This window comes from Ambystoma mexicanum, chromosome 6q, assembly GCF_040938575.1.
Source record: "Ambystoma mexicanum isolate Mex_15411 chromosome 6q, UKY_AmexF1_1, whole genome shotgun sequence".
NCBI lineage: Eukaryota > Metazoa > Chordata > Amphibia > Caudata > Ambystomatidae > Ambystoma > Ambystoma mexicanum.
Window position 1 is genome coordinate 1,358,117,963 of NC_090937.1, and position 16,797 is coordinate 1,358,134,759.

The window sequence follows — 16,797 nt, forward strand, 5'->3', positions numbered from 1 at the left end:
TTCTACTTGTCAGCTTCTGTGTCCTCCTTCCTCGTCATAGACCTCCTCTGCACATGCTGTGGTTCTTCCCTGATGCTTGTACTTGCCTCGTTGTGTAGGGGTGCCGGCAAAGGAGTTTCTCCAGCAAAGATTTTAATGCCCCCTAAGAAGATGCAAGCACGCCTGCCCTGCGCTTTGACAGCAGACGGCGTGATGTTTTCCACAATGAACGGACCGTTAAATCGGGGTTCAGCCCTCCTTTTTCTTACGTGGTTACGGATCAAGACTGACTGCATCCCAGGGAATAGTCTGGGAACACGAAATCCTTGAGATTGGTTTGATGCAGCATCTTCTTCTGTGTTCTGTACTGCTCTACACCCTCGTCTCTGCAGTTGTTCTGTAATGACAGAAATACTGGAAGTCATACAGTTCAAATAATCACATAATTCCAATCAGTTCTGTAGTTGGCTGAGCATCACATCTAACTTTGGATGGAGGCATTAGGGGGGTTCTCATTAGTCTCCCTGTGACTATTTTGTGGGGTGTGAGATAGTGGTCAGAACCTGGTTGGTTCCTTAAAGCATATAATGCCAGTGGTAGGCAATGTAACCACTCCTTTTTCAGGGTCAGCTTCAACTTGGCTATTCTTTCTTTAAGCAAGCAGTTGAGCCTCTCACAAATTCCCATTTCCTTGCGGATGATAAGCCGAAAGAAAACCTGTGCTTTACACCAAGCAACAAGTTGATCTGCTCAAATATCTGATTTACAAAATGCTGGGCATTATCTGACCTCATAACTTGACATACTCCCCATATAAGAAATACTTCCTGCACTAAGAATTTAGCTGCACAGGTAGAGTCTGGGTGTGTACATAAGCCTGCTTTTATCCACCTCGAGAAAGGACACACCACGACGATCAGGTATCTATATCCATTACATACTTGTATCATGTTGACATAGTCGATATGCAAGTGCTGAAAAGGGCCATTAGGTCTCGGAATTACTCCCCTAACTGTGCACAGTGTATGCCCAGTCGTGAATTGTTGACACATAATGCAGTTAACCATAAAAAATGCAACATGCTCCATTAAATTTGGCACAAACCATTCCTCAGCAATAGTTGCAGCGAGATTCTCCCAAGTTTGTATGCGTGGGGTAGTGTAGCTGTTCCAGCTCCACCCTTAATAAGGCTATAGGCATCACCGGTTTACCAGTGCTGTCCTATCACCACAATGCTTCAAAGGGGTTTCCCCCTGGACCTCCACTAACTGCGTTAATCATTTTTTCATTCACATTAGGAGTTTCAACATTCATCATCTCTTTATCTGTGATTGCTACATGCTTGGCCTCAGCGTCAGCTGCTTGATTTCCACGTGAGATAAAATCTGCCCCTTTAGTATGGGCTGCACATTTAATGACTGTGATGCCTATTGGGGGTTGTAGTGCCTTAATGAGCCTATCCAATAAGGCGACTTGCTGCACTTGTGTACTGTCCGCTCTGAGGTAGCCCCTCCTTTTCCAACGTGCTAGCCCTGCATGCACCGTTGTTGTCATAAAGGCGGAGTCGCTGCACACTGTTACTTCCTGGTCTGTGTGAGTCTCGATCGCGAGTATCAAAGCCAATAATTCTGCAGCCTGTGCTGAATAATGAGATGGCAATCGAGTACTAATAAGCGCCTGAAATTCCCCATTAGCTGTGTGTTTTACCACAGCGGAACCTGTATATCTCTGTCCTTCACTTTGATCGATCCTTGAAGAACCGTCAATAAAAACAATCTCTCCTCCTGCTAATGCATTCTCCTTTGTTTTGGGGAGCACATCACAGAACTCTTCATAGGCTCTGCTATAAACATGGCAGGATTCACATTGTACATCGAACTATTTTGATCGCTGGATTTGATATGACTACCTCATAGGCAGAAGCCCTTTGAGAAGTCAACATGTCTTTTGGTTTTTGTAGAATGGCAAATAGTGCATGCTCAACAAATAACGTCATGGAACATCCCATTACTTTGCTTGCAGCCTTCTGTATGCCGAATGCGGTGGCTGCTAAACTTTGTTCGCACGGAAAATGACCCCTCATCACTGGGTCTAAGATTCCACTGTAATATGCAAGGGGCTTGTACCCCAGAGTCGTACTCTGTGTAAGGACTGCTGTCATGACAGTGACATCTGTATGTGAAAACAAAAAGAATTCCTCAGCATAATTGGGAGTCCCTAAAACTGGAGCCGTGCAAATTGCTTTTTCAATTCATCAAACCCTTCTTCCATCTCCTCAGTCCACATGATTTGTTTTCCTGCGTGGCCTGCGCTTTCTTTAGAGCCTGCAATAGAGGCCTTATATATGAGCTGTAGTCAAAAACCCATGCTCTGAGGTAGTTACATAATCCCAGAAATCTCTGCATGTGTTTTATCGTGTGTGGATTGGCTGTTTTTAAAATAGCCTCAGCTCTTTCAGGAGTAATCTTTTTCCCTTCATGCAAAATCAATTGGCCTATGTACAACAATTCTTGTTGACAATATTACTTTTCTTTGTTAACCTTATATCCTTTGTCCGCGAGTATAATCATCAGCTGGAAAGAATCGCATCTGCACTCTTCCTCTGAGGTGCTGCAAACTAAAATGTCATCCATGTATTGCAGACAACGCTTTCCAAATCAATATTGCTTAACCCCATCTGAATGACTATTGAAAATCCTTGGAGACTCACAATACCCCTGAGGCAACCGAGTACTTTTCAGTCATGTTTGTCTGAACGTAAAAGACATCGGATCCTGCAAGTCTTTATACAATGGGATTGAGAAAAATGCATTTTTCAAGTCAATCACAGTGAAATATTGTGCGTCATATTACATAGCATCGTAGACAGGTTAGGAACTAGAGGGATCTCTGCCTCTACAGTTTGGTTTATTGGGCAAAGGTCCTGCACTAAACGCCATGAACCCCCCCCCTTACTTTTTTGCACAGGGTACACTGAGGTATTCCACGGTGACTCTGAAGTCACGAAGATGCCCTGTTCCATCATGGCGGAAATAGTCTTAAAAAATATCTTCATCCACCTCGCTGGACAATAGGATATTGAGTGCTCGAGGTAAAATTTCTCCTGGTTTCAATTTAATCTTCACTTCTCTAACCCCCTTTAGTAGGCCTATGTCATAGAGGCCGGTGGTCCATAATGAAACTGGCACTTTCACCATGGCTTCATCAAAATACTATGAACGTTTTTATGCTATCCTCATTTTCTGAGGAACTTCTATTTTAATTACTCTTACCCAATAAGTAATGCACATCTGAAATATTTCTTCGTCATCAGATGGGTGATCTCCAAACGGATCTTCATCAGTGATGTCAGTTAGTATGTAACCCTCCCCAATGGCGATTACTGAACGCCATTGTTTTCCTTCATCATCATGTCCATCAGGCAAAGCCATTTCCCCTCCCCCTATGGCTGCTTGTATCTCTATGGGAAAAATGTGTCCCTTCTCTTCGAACGTAGCTATTCTTGGTCTGAACAAAAATTAATCTGGAGTTCTCATTGGTCTGCCTGCTAGGCATGGTAACCATGACAACAGAATGCGTACTCCATGTTAGGCAGAAACCTGTGCAGTTCCCTCTGGGACCACTGCAAAAGATTTAGGATGACAGGTGTTTGTCAGTAAACCCACTTGTTAGCAGTCTGTACCACACAGATTCACTTGGTAGCTGTGGCTGAGCAGTCAGACTTCCCTCAAGAAGAGTTAGGCAGTATACAGAGTATTCACAATAGGTCAAGAGAACACAATAGAACAAGTAAACACTGACCAGGGCTTGGTGTAAAAGAGATATAATTATTTATTTAAAACCACATCTAGAAAAACACACGGGCACTAATAGTAAGCAATTCAAAAACACGGTCACCAAAAGATATACACTCCCTTAAAAAAATATTAGACAAGTCTTAAGTAAAGCCCCACTTATTTTCAGACAGCGGTGAGCGCTTAACGTAGATGGCACTCTAATAATTCGTTTTTAAAAAGGGAGAGAAAAGCAGAGAATAAATTGAAACGGATCCCAACACTTTTTCACGAACACAACAAGAGAGGAAGGCAAAGTAACACCATGAATTCAGAGTCAGTAGGCCGGATCCGCTTTAAGAGGATCAAAACGAAATGTGTCCAAGGTCACACGGTTGCAGTGCACAAAAGTCTTGTAACGGTTCAAAAAGGAGTTGGACCAAAGAAAGGGACCAGTTAGAGGGTCAAGGCGGCCAGCCCAGTCCAAGGGGTTATTATTACCTTGTAGCAATCTTTAGAAAGGGAGGCCTGGCGGACACGGTACCTTAAAGTGGTGAGAACACTCCAGCGGGGGCAGTTGTTCCTGGCAGCGAATGCAAGTCGGTGCTTAGTCTGGGGGAAGGGAGGATCTCATCGGGGAGGAAGACAGGAGTCCGTTGCACTGCCAGGGAAGAAACCAGCCGCAGAGTTTCTCGGGTACAAGGAGCGGTCTGTTGATTCGCGGTCCAGTGGTAAGTGGCTATCCGGCTGCCGGGGTGCTTGGCACAGGCAGTTTGACCACAAACTGGTCTGGGGTGCGAAGAGAAGAAGGTAAACTGGCTGTGCCCACCAGTTAGGGGAAGAAGCCTCTCCAGCCAGGAGATCTTCTCTGTCGTCGGGAAGTGGTGAGTTGGTTCCGCAGGGCGCCACCGGTGGTGTCATCATGGTAGGTCGGCTCAGCTTCTCCCTCGCCGGATTCTCAGGTCCTGTGGCGACTTCTGAAGTTCCAGTCCCAAAAGCCCTGCTTTTATGCAGCATACCCCCATTCACTCAGCCTAGCTGTCAATCAAACATGCTAAGTGGTGAGCCGGCCGGCTCACCACATGGGCCAATCACAAAAGAGTGCGACTTCAGTTACCAAGGTAAATCAGTCCAGGGTGCCTAAACCCCCTCTCACACCCCCTATGGTACCCAGACAGAGTGGCACCACTTTTGGAGGCTTCTGTGGAGAAGCCTCCCAAAAAGTGGAACAAAGGGCTCGACTTGGGTTGGAGTCACAGAAGAGAACACAAATGCCATTTTAGAAATCGAGTCCTGGCAAAAAATACCAACCGGCGAATTAATATTAAATAAATAAACCGGCGGTATGTTCGAGGCTATGAGAATTAAATAATTAAAGTTGGTAGCCTCGAACAATGGGAAAATCCCATAGGGATATATTCGCGGTCGAATATAAAAAGTAGTATCCACTGCCACCAGCCAAAACTCGATCAGGGGGGACGGAGACGTGCCCCCTCGACTAACAGACCCCGGGGCAATCGAATTGCCTCGACCCGTACATCCACAATATGATGGTTTGTACTGGTTTCTGTTAATAAATTGGGACTAGTAAAGCCAATGGTGACTTTACATGCCCTGGGAGACAGTAGTCAGTCCCAGGGTATGGAGTCTATGGTTGGGTGTCACTATGACACCCCTGTGTCACTGCACGGAGGGTGCTGGGTAACACACACAGTAAAAACACATGAGACCCTATGGAGTAAAGGACCCCATAGCCCATAAAACACATTAACAGTCAAAGGAACACCATAAATCATGTCCAAGAGTGGGAGAAAAAGAGTGTCACTCTTGGCAGGAGGACTCACTAGGTTAGGAAATTCAGCCTAAAGAGAGCATTCTCCCTAACACTCCATACTGGAAAACCTCTAGTTCTAATGGAATTGCTCTTATAGCTAGTTTTCTTCCATATGCCATAATCCTTTCGCACACATTTACATAATGCATTCCTGTTGTTGAACACACTATATCTTCATCAGTGAACGAGATTGTCATATTCAACTTAGTCATTAAATCTCGTCCCAATATATTGACAGGTGTTTGCCTTGAATATAACAGTGGCACTTTCATGTCACATTCTCCTATGGAAACTGGTAATTCTTCAGTAAAAGGAACTCTGCTTGTAGCACCTGTGAACCCCTGAGTATTCATGGCATTGGCAGACATTGAAAACCTTCCCTCTCGTATACATGAGCGTGCCACACCCATGGCTACTAAAAAGGAAAAATGTTTGCCCCTATACTGGCGTCCACCCTTGGTGCCTCATGAGGGTTTGGCGTCACAGATAGTATGGAACACATCATGTCTCCCAGTGAGCTGTCCTATTGCAGCTACAGCTCATCCCATTACTTGTGAAAGGATTCCCTTCATTGGCTGTAACATCCCTTATTCCAGGAGTCATTAACTGACCTGTGTTTGTGGTTTGCTGAAGCTGCATAGGTGATTGCTGCGACTGTCCTTGTGGCAGATTAACTGCTACTTACTGTGGTTGCAAGCCTTGTTGTACTATCTGCGATTGCTGCTGCACCGTTTGATTCTGCGCAAATCCATCTCCATTCTGCTGCGAATATGCAGGCGGATTTGACATCCCGCCTCTTGAAAACTGATAATTTTGCACCATGCCTTGACTTCTACACATACGAAAAAAGTGCCCTGTCATTCTACATATCCAACATTCAGGCAGTGGTCTCCCAACCTGCCCATTTTGCATACCCCGATTACCGTTCTGCATATTTTGAATCCCACCTTGTTTATTCTAAACGCTGCCCTGATTATTCTGCCAATTCCATTGATAACCTTGCCAACCTCATCCTCGAAATCCTCTTCCTCATGGAGCATATCCACTATTACTTTGTTGAAGCTGTCTTTTGATTGTTTTCCTGCGACATGTTCACTGTCTGCTATGAATTGATCCTTCCACGCTGGTCAACATTGCCTCTTCGATGGTGTACTTGGATAGTTTCTTCTGCACTAACTTTGCCTCCTCGTCTTTGCGAGCATCGTCCTTTTTGCGATTCTTTTCTTGCAAGAGTCTGCAGTAATGCGCAATGGTCGACCACGGTTTAGCTTTTATCCCCAATAACTTCTTGAATTGCTTCTGTACTGGCTCTGGCAGTCCTTGGCATAGTATATGATAGAATACTGGTATAGATTTTCCCTAAGATTTGCGTGTTTCCAAAGCCCAAGATTCCTGAAAATGTTTAATGTAAACCAACAGATCATCTTCTTCCTTCATCTTTTTTGTCATTATAGCTCCCATTTCGGACGTATCCAGACTGCCCCCTACAGTTAATGAATGGAGCTCCATTGTGAGCAGTGTTGACTGTAGTCACACCAGCATATCCTTCCCTTGTCCACACGTCATCAGCTCTCTCACCAAGTATGGCGATTAGAAGACCGTTAATGTCCGCTATGGCCAACGTGTTTCCTCCCGTCATTTTCTCTAATTTATGTATCCATTTCCCAGCACCAGAAGTTAAAATCTGGAGTTTACACTTACACCTTTAAATGATTTTTGTCCATCTGGTGCCACGATATATACTGTGGTCTGGCCTCTCCTTTTTCTAACAAAGGAAACTGTGACGCCCCAAACTCATTCTCATCTCATCATTTGTCTATCCACTGGAGGGACAATATTACCAGATCGCTGTCTACCTGGCAATGATATTAACCTGTTTAAATAAGGTGTAGTAATAGATTAAAATGTCATCCAGGAAATTCATTGATAAGTTTAGCTCATTTGACTAACAACAATTAAACATTTTAAATTAATGCAAGCCACCCTTGGGGTTAATATAATCTGCATATTATGATCTAAAAATTGATTTTAAATTTATACTAACATTTTAACCTTGAATTTCCAAGATGTCTCAGTAAGCAAACTTATTTCCAAAATATTTTTTCCGGAATTGATCTTTTTGTAATTTGCAATACCCATCTATAAATGCTAGAATATACACCACGTTGTTTTTAGAAAGCACGACGGATCAAATTGCTTGGAATCAAAGCATTAAGTTACTCTATCCAAAATATCTGCTTTTGATGAAGTAGATTCATTAAATCTCCACCTCATTAAGGGCATTTCACATGTTCCAAAATAATAAATCTAATCTGTGCTATGGAATGTTGAGCAGTGTCAAAATATTGTGTGAATGTAATTGATGTGTTCACACTTTAGATTTGTGCTGGGTCCGGCTTGTTTTAACTTTCATTGTAGTTAAGCCTACATAAGAGAAGCCACACAGGCATCGGATTCCATTAATCACATTAGAAGAGTCACAGGTTGTAGTGTGTCTTAGTTTGATCTTTTTACCAGTGTATGGGTGATTAATGTGATTGTCTTTTTGTGATGTTATGACATTGTTGACTATTGTTGCAGGATAATGCTCCTTTAAACAATGTTTTCAGTTCTGTGTTTTAAACAAATTCTGCCCGAACCAGATAGTCCCTCGCTGACTTGCTCTTTCTGTATGCAAAAGTACGTGTTTGTTCGAATAACTGGCCTAGTGTCTGATAAGTTTTCAAAATATCCACATTCTTTTTAATGATTCTTTTTATTTTCTTAACAATGTTGGGAATAGATTTTTACATAAATAAGCTTTTCTTTTTTAGGTTTTGACCAGGCATCAATTCTGTTTCTCTAATAACTGTTGCAGCCTTCCTTTTAGCTTCTAATATCATTGCCTCTGGGTAACCTCTTTCGGCAAAGTTAATGTGCAAATCCGCTGATTTGTTAACAAACTCATGGTCTTCGGATATGATTCTCTTGTACCGTAAAAATTGGCTGTATGGTATGCTCTCACTTGTGCATTTCAGATGAAAACATGAAGCCAATAGAATGCTAATCCTGTCTGTTGGTTTGGTATAGACTGTAGATTCCAATTTATGATCCTTCACATGCAGTTCAACATCAAGAAACTGAATTGTGCTTGTATTGTGCTGCATAGTAAATTCAATTTGTGGAATTTAAGATTCATAAATTCAAGCAATTGATTCAATTCATTCAGAGTTCCTCTCCAAATCCTGAATACATAGTCAATGAATCTATATAGACACTTTAAATGAGTTTTCCATCTTGTGTCATTCAACAGAAACTCCTCCTCTAAATAGGCTGTATCGGTATTTGCATAGCTCGGCGCCATAGCAGCACCCATGGAGGTCCCTGCAAACAGAAAATGTGTCCTCAAAAAGAAATAAATTGTTAGATAATACCAATTTCAGCAAACGCAGTACAAATATTTTGTTAGCAGTACAGTCGGTGGCTAATAGAATCCATCCCATGGCTTCTAAACTGGCATTGTGTGTTATGTTTGTGTATAAGCTACACACATCCATCATGAATAAAATATCACGTCCCTCTTCATATTGAAACTCTTTGTTTTTCAGAAAAAATTCTGTTGTATCTTTGATGTATATTCTGGAACATTGAATTAGAGGCTGAATTGCGTAGTTTATATATTGCGCTAGTGGTTCCAATAAACTCCCCATAGCAGCAATTATTGTCCTTCCTGGTGGTTCATTGAAATGTTTATGAATCTTTGGCAGAATATAGATTACTAGCATCTGTGGATGAATTTTGGTCAAAAAAAGATTTAGGGCCTGATTCACAGAACGTGTTCCTATCGTATTGCGCCATTATAAAATGCTTCTGTGAATCAAGCCCTTAGTATTTTCTGTGATCCAATTGTTTTGCTGTGCTTCATTCAATAATGACCGTATCACACCTCATGCTTGTTCTGTGGGATCCTGAAATACTTCCATCTATGTCTCTTGGTCTGAAAGTTGTCTATCAATCTCTGCTCTATATTTATCATGGTCCATAATCACTAATGCACCTCCCTTGTCTGCAGGCTTCAGGATAATAATAATAATGAGATTATTCCACAGCTTCGAAAGTGCATCTGGTTCATGTCTTGTAAAATTACCATGTTTCTTCTTCCTAAATGATAATTTGCTCATCTCATTCAGAACCTTTTTCTGAAAGGCCCCCAGCATCTGATTTTGAAGTTGATGGAAAAAACTGCTTTGGGTTAATATCAAGGTATTCCGATGATTCTGTAGATCTAGACCAATAAGTGGTTGCAAAAAATAGTTTCAAACGCATCTTGCATGTTAATCGAAAAAAATCTATTTTTTTCCTTAAACAAACTACTACTATATTCTGGAACAAATGAAATGCCTTTATGTAAAGTCTTTCGTTCAATGTCAGTCAGTATGTGTTCTGAAATATTGTTGGCTATGTATTTTTTTTCCGGAAAATTCACTTTTCTAGATGTATTTTACTTTTTGTGCTTCGTCTGGTTTTCAACATCCTATAAAAGAAACTGTGCTGGTGCTTGATGTTCCTGCCCTATGATTTGCCTGATCCTATTCTTGTAATGGATCCCTGGTAGTGAGGTAGGTGCTTACGATATCAAATTTATAGTCTATAGTATCACATCTAAACTTTCAAACTTTCTTGTATTCAATCTCCCTTTTGAAACGTTTTTTATTGATTTCTTCTAAAGTTGTTGAAATGCGTTCATTCATCATCAGACTTTATAGAAATGTTTTGATCTGATCAATCTCTTCAGTTAGCTGAGAATAGTGATTTTGCATATTTCTCTATTGTCAAAACAGTTAAGTCCAAAGAGCACTTGTTCAAAATTTGCCTCCAACGTTTAACAAACCCTGGACTGTCTCTACACAATGTTGGTCCAGGTCCACTCTCAGACCTCTCGGAATCCGTTGAGGTCTGAAGTATTGAGATAAAGTACTCACATGTAGATTTACATTCATCTCTCTCCTTATCAGCTCCTCCAAATGGCCCACACATATATAGATTTTTTAACATTAGTGCACTCTCGTTCCATACGCGTAATTAGATTTAATATCTGTGTGGCTTCTTCTTCTGAAAATCCCAATGTGTCAGCCCTGTTTGTAGTTAAAGACACTATTTTTTTAAATGACATGCTTATATGAATAGTTTTAATTCTAAAGATTGTGTGCTGTCCCCATATAGTGTGTAGTTAAACAATTGTTGTATAACAAACAAAAATTGCAATGGGATGCACTACTAATATATGTAGATATGAAGTTGATTAATCAAATCATTGATAATTCAATAAACTTCAGGTGCCCTGGGTGGTCCACAACTACCGGGACAACAATACTCACAATAAACTGCCTGTCAAAAAATGGCCAAGTTACCCGGTCACTCTAATGGGGCAAATAATGAACTACCCCTGGTACATTCCACAAAGGAAATGCTTATTCTGACCTTAGATTAACTCCTATGTGTTTATGTCACAATAATTCATTTAAATCTAAATATTGTCATTCTTTTATAACCGTAGTCATCTAATAAATTCATCAATATTTGACACCAAAATGTTGTCATTAATCACCATGATCTTTTACATTTGTTTGATCACACTCCTATGTTTTTATCAGAGCAACAAAGCATCAATAAAGATGGTATATCATTGATTGAGAAGTTCTTTTACAAGCAATAGACTACACATTTCGGGGCAGACACTCCTTCTTCAGGTGAGAATGTTACCCCTTTTCAATATCTAGTGGAGTGAAAGATGCCCCATAAAAGGTCAAACTTAAACCTATATTTATATTCCATTATTTTGTAGAATAAATTAAATAAGAGAGGTACTAACTTGTGTGATCTTACAAGTATCACAAATAATACTCCATTGCGGGAGCTGAAAAACCGATATAGATCATCATGTTTACTTATTCTTCTAATTCCAGGCATTAACCAAACAGTTATAAAGTATCTGTTAAACAGATTGTTGTTCTTGAAAATGATTTTTTCTCTAATTTTAATGGAATTAAAATATTTTGATGTACATGAATTGTTGTGGCATGAACACATATGAGATAATAAATCTATGAACAGAGTTACCTGAACATTCATAGCCCTGGGACCTATCCTGGTAAAGTGCAGAGTTGTGATGCAATTGAGCTACTTCATCATCATTCAAGAACTAAGTTGGAGATTTGCCCTCCTTCATATGGGTCCCAGACCCTGGTGTGTTGCTCTGTCCAACTGAACAGACCTGGTGTACTCTCCTGCCAGCTACTGCTCCACATAGGATATACTAAACAGTTTATTTCAGTTTTTCTTTTCTCTTGTATTACTTTCAGGTCTCCGAACCGGGTTTGCTTCTGTGATTCACTTGGGTCGCAGACCCCTTTTATATTGGCCTTCCAAGACACTTGGTTTACTCTCCTGCCAAGGGTTTACTGATGCCACATATTTCTTTGTCTTTATATCTTTGTTGGGACCCTTGACCCATGTATTAACAGTTTGAACTCGTATTGGGTCTTTGACCATCATTAGATTCCACTTGTACGGTTCCCAGCCCCAGGCAGCACCCGTACCTTATTTTTGGGTTCCTGCTGCACCACATGCTTCTCGGGTCTGCCGATTCTCTGGGTAACCATCAAATCCTGCGCTCTGGTTGTGATGACTTCTACATCCCTGCTTCGCTTCCAGCGAGTCAGGCGGTGCTGCTTCGCTCCAGGAGACGTCCCAATTATTCTGTTCACTTGGGTTCTCCTCTTATAGTGGTCTGGCAGTTCTTGGCAGCACCCTTCCAGACGGCGGCTTTGTTCCACTATCTTTGCGGTCAGCAGCTTCTTCATGGTTTTCTCCGTCTGTGGCATTCAATCTTCGCTCTCGGTTCCTCTGGGGCAGGCTTGACAAATCACTCAGTCATTCCTCTAATTTGCATTCCGTATAGCCAATAGACAGTCTCCAGCAACTAGACCCTGTACTCTGATTCCCATAGATTCCCATAGATATTCATCACTGCTCCATCCTTCCTCTTAGTCACAGTACTGAACCGTTGATCACCATGCAGTTCAGTAGCACTCTTCTTCCTCTCAGTATTTTCTTGGGATTTAGTTTCCTCAACTCTACACAGACAGATTGTGGTGCCCACTACAGAGTTTTGAGTGGTGTTAAAGGAAGCAGGGGACAGACATGAAGGAGGGTGAATACTGCTTTTTACCAAGGTGATTGTCACTGGTCCCATGGAGGCTTTCCCTCCCAATGAGATCCACCCGCTGAGTACCACCCCCAGGCGGTAGCAGCCTCACTCCCTGGCCTCATGGAAAGGGTCATCGCCCATCTAATCAGTGACAATACCATGGTATTTATCAAAGTGTATAGTCTTGTTTGGTTTGCCAGCACTGCAAATCGTATTAGTCGGGACAATATAGCACATCGCTATATTGGACAGACCATTCTTTTTCACCATCATGCAGCATGTGATGCAAAAATTTGATTTCTGTAATACAGTGCCCATGTGCAATATACCATATTGAAATGAGAACTTTTAAGGTGAAATGCAACAAAATATCTACTGCACTTCAAGAGTACTGGGATTTGTAGTGGCTAAACTGCTTTCTCAGCCCTCACACTACTACAAACCAACAGTGATCCCAATAATAACTGTTAGGCAAGCACAGTCAAGAGATATGTCTCCTTTCCCTTTTGTGATAACGATGGTTCAGGGCAGGCTACATGCATAAGAGTGAAGAGAAATTCCTGGTTACCTTGCACTGGTATATTTGGAAAGGATACATTTCTACGCAAGTGCGGTTGATATGGTGTGAGTTTATTTCAGTGCAGCCTTTTCGTCTTAATGGTGGTCAGCTGACATGTGTTTCGACCTCTGAGGTCTTTATCAAGGCTGATAGTAAAAGTACCCATATCCAGTAATTGTTCAATATGGGTGGCAGTTTGTGAGGTAAGTGACATGTGTGTGCCAGAGCGTGAATAAGTGAAATAAATAGTTTTGTATATCCATTTGTGACTACACAATTTACATTTGCAGTGTAAATCACATGGTAATTAGTGGTACATGATATATACATTTATTATTGTTACATTAATTCAGGACACGGCCAATGGAGAAAGAGGAAAGAGAACAGAGAATTGTTAGTTTTTGTATTCCCATATATTTGGGGTTGGAATCAAGGCATAGTGGCGGCTCTTACCTATGTTACGATTTACGGGGTGGGGGGTCTGTGTTCCCGGATGGGGTCCCCTTAGGGAGGAGCTGGTCCTATATGATCCCAGTCATGGGTCCTGGATGGGCCTGTGACTGGGAGTAAGGATAGTTTTTCATATGGTGTTCGAAATTGTAACAATTAATGCATGTTACTGCTGTTATGGTTTGCGACTTGCTGGAGGGGTGAGCCGTGCATACCATCCATTATTGGTCTGTGGGCCCAGCGTTGGTTGTGTAGCCAGTGTATGGCTCCTTGTGCAGTGCAGGCATGTTGTGCTAGTGGGCCGGCTTAGTTGTGGCCAGTCCTCTCGGACTGATTGCCGTGTGAGGAGAGGTGCAGTGGTCCAACGTGGTGCCGAGTGCGAATAGATCTTGTTCCACTGGGGTGTGCGTAGTCTTGTGGTGGCAGGGTAGTCCTGGGACTAATACAATTCATGGTTCTGGGTGTGCATTTAACCTTGCTAATGCGGCATAATCCCGCTGTTATGTACATTGAAATCATATGGTCGGAGGCTCTTAAAGTGCCTTGAACGTTAACTTATGGATAGTCAAAGTGTGCACAGATTCCCATATTCTAAATGATTTGAAGTTATTCCCCCTTTTTCTGATGTTTGTATTTGCATAGTCTATAGAAATAGCACCCCAGATTACTCAGAGCTAATGCACATTGTCTGTTACCAGCTGTTGAGGGTCTCCTGCCTTCATTGCCCTCACATACTCTCCAACTATAGTCTTAAAGGCACTAACTTTCCTTTAGAGAAGGCATTTAGTTTGTAGAGTACCATGACAGTATTGCAATTTACACGTTCCCGTTTGATCACTTCTTATCGCCCTAAATCCTTGCACAATAGCATTCCTTTTCCGGAGCTAGGTGCCAAAGGGTGCATGTGCCACATCTACAGGTCCTTGCGAGCCATGGGGAGATCTGAATGTATAGACTGATATTATGGCTCCTTACCTATGTCTCGGGAGGATAGCTCAGGGGCAACGTGATCGCCTTGGAAGCAAGATGACACAGAGCACTGCAGGTTCGATCCCCTGGTCCGCACTTTGAAACCTATGGGTATTAAGCGCATTATAAATATATCATACCTTAATGCTCCTGGATGGTTACTCCTGGCTGTATTTTTGCAGAGTGATCCCGCTACCTCAGTTACTCTGTTTCTCAGTTGCACTAACGTCTGTCTCACAGACAATGCCATGAATGACCTTCTGTCAATGCCACCAGACAGAGCAGTAATCTCGGAGGGGATCATTTAGGGCGCCCGCCACCTGAGGATTTTCTCATTGAATAGATGTTGAAATGCACATTCTCATGTATTCAGTACAATATATTTGGAGTGCACCATCAAACTCCCCTCCCCCTTGACAATGAGTTCTTTCAAGTGTATAGCACAAAACATCCTCGCCACATGTGCCTCCTACCACCGCACTCTCCGCCCATGGCAATGGCGGCCCCCAAATAGGTTGACACCGTCGGTAGCAGTTCCTGGCACTGGTGGGTGATACCAACAGTTGGTGCTGCTGGAAGCAGGGTTAAGGGGGCGCCAGAACATGGTTGGATCCAGCACGCCTCCGGATGTGTGTTTTGCAAGTGCTAGAGCCTATGTATTAGACAGGATTGCCAGGCCGTCTAGGCCGTCTAGGGGAGAACGTGGCCGATGTTTGCATGGACATTATCTTACGTTTATCTTTGGGAAGCACACGGCTTTTTAATGGCAATTTGCAGCATTAAAAAGAATGAGAAATTTCCAGAATGCACGAGAAACTAATTCTGAACCACAGGGAACACCTGAGGAAGGAGTTTTTCAGTGTTTCACTTGAATCCATGACTGATTATTCCATAAGCAAATCAGTCCAACCTCACCCCAAACGCAGCAGTTTGACGCTGTTGACGCCCACACTTTTAGTGGCTTAACGCCATGCCAAGCTCAGGTCTCTGTTCACTACCTTAGAACTTGCCAATTTATGATATGAAAAGTCATTTACACAAGTGTTTCTAGGCGCGACAAGGGAGGGGAGACAGAGGGGGGACAAGACTTGTATAGAAAAACGTCCGGTTTGCTCAGGATTGTTCAAGTGCATACTTGTTTTTTTTCCTATTGGATGAATAAATTTTCCAAATCCCACCCCCACCTTAATGACTATTCAAACTAGTAATTAGTGTGGGCACATGGTTAAGAATGTGTGTCGCATGTACTGATTTTGATTTCTTTAGAAGGCATGTGCTTGCCACCTCATGTATTTTCTTGCTTTGCAATCTTTCATATGATGCGCCGCAATTACCTTTCTATGGGCCTCATTACAAGTTGTGCGGAATGCGTTTAATGGCGCTGGGAAATGGTGCCGGCACCGTTAAACGCATTCCGCACTATTACGCGGTTCCTTCGCAGGACCCACTGTGGACGTCTGGTTTATCCAGATGTCCATAGTGGGTCCCGCGAGGGAACCAAGGAACTAACAACGGGCCCTCTTGTAATGGGCCCGTTGTTAGCTCCTTCCCCATTCCCATTTAGCCCTATGGGGGCTTGAATGGGAATGGGGAAAGTCTGGGTCCAGGTTCCCTGAATGGGGAAATACCAGGTCCTCCATACTCGGAATGGCCCGGTATTTCCCCATTCAGGGAACCCGGACTCGGACACGGTTTTGGAGGCAGCCATGGCTACCTCCAGAGTCGTAATGAGGACCTATTTGTTCTTCCGTCTAGACAAGTCTCCTTTTGTATATGGCTTTGTCTCCGTCCTCTGCCTGTAAAGTGACTGCTTCACCCTAGGTGCTAGCAAAGTAAACCGGTACACAGTCGTGTTGCTGTCATCAATCTCGTAACCTATATGTAAAACAAATTCAATGTTCCCCAACTGGTGGTATAAAAGCCTGTTTCAGATATCTTCCATTAATGATAAGTGATGGTTCTGAAACCAAAAGAGATTGGGGCACACATTGAAAACCGCAATGCGGAATAGTATCCAGAAAAAGGTACTGCTAAATCTCCGTGG

At 42.5% G+C, this 16,797-nt stretch overlaps 1 protein-coding gene across 3 annotated transcripts in view; it reads left to right on the top strand.

The window, feature by feature from the left end:
* EVC (EvC ciliary complex subunit 1) overlaps positions 1-16,797 on the top strand; it is a 946,714-nt gene that overhangs the window by 780,723 nt on the left and 149,194 nt on the right. The window lies entirely within an intron of this gene.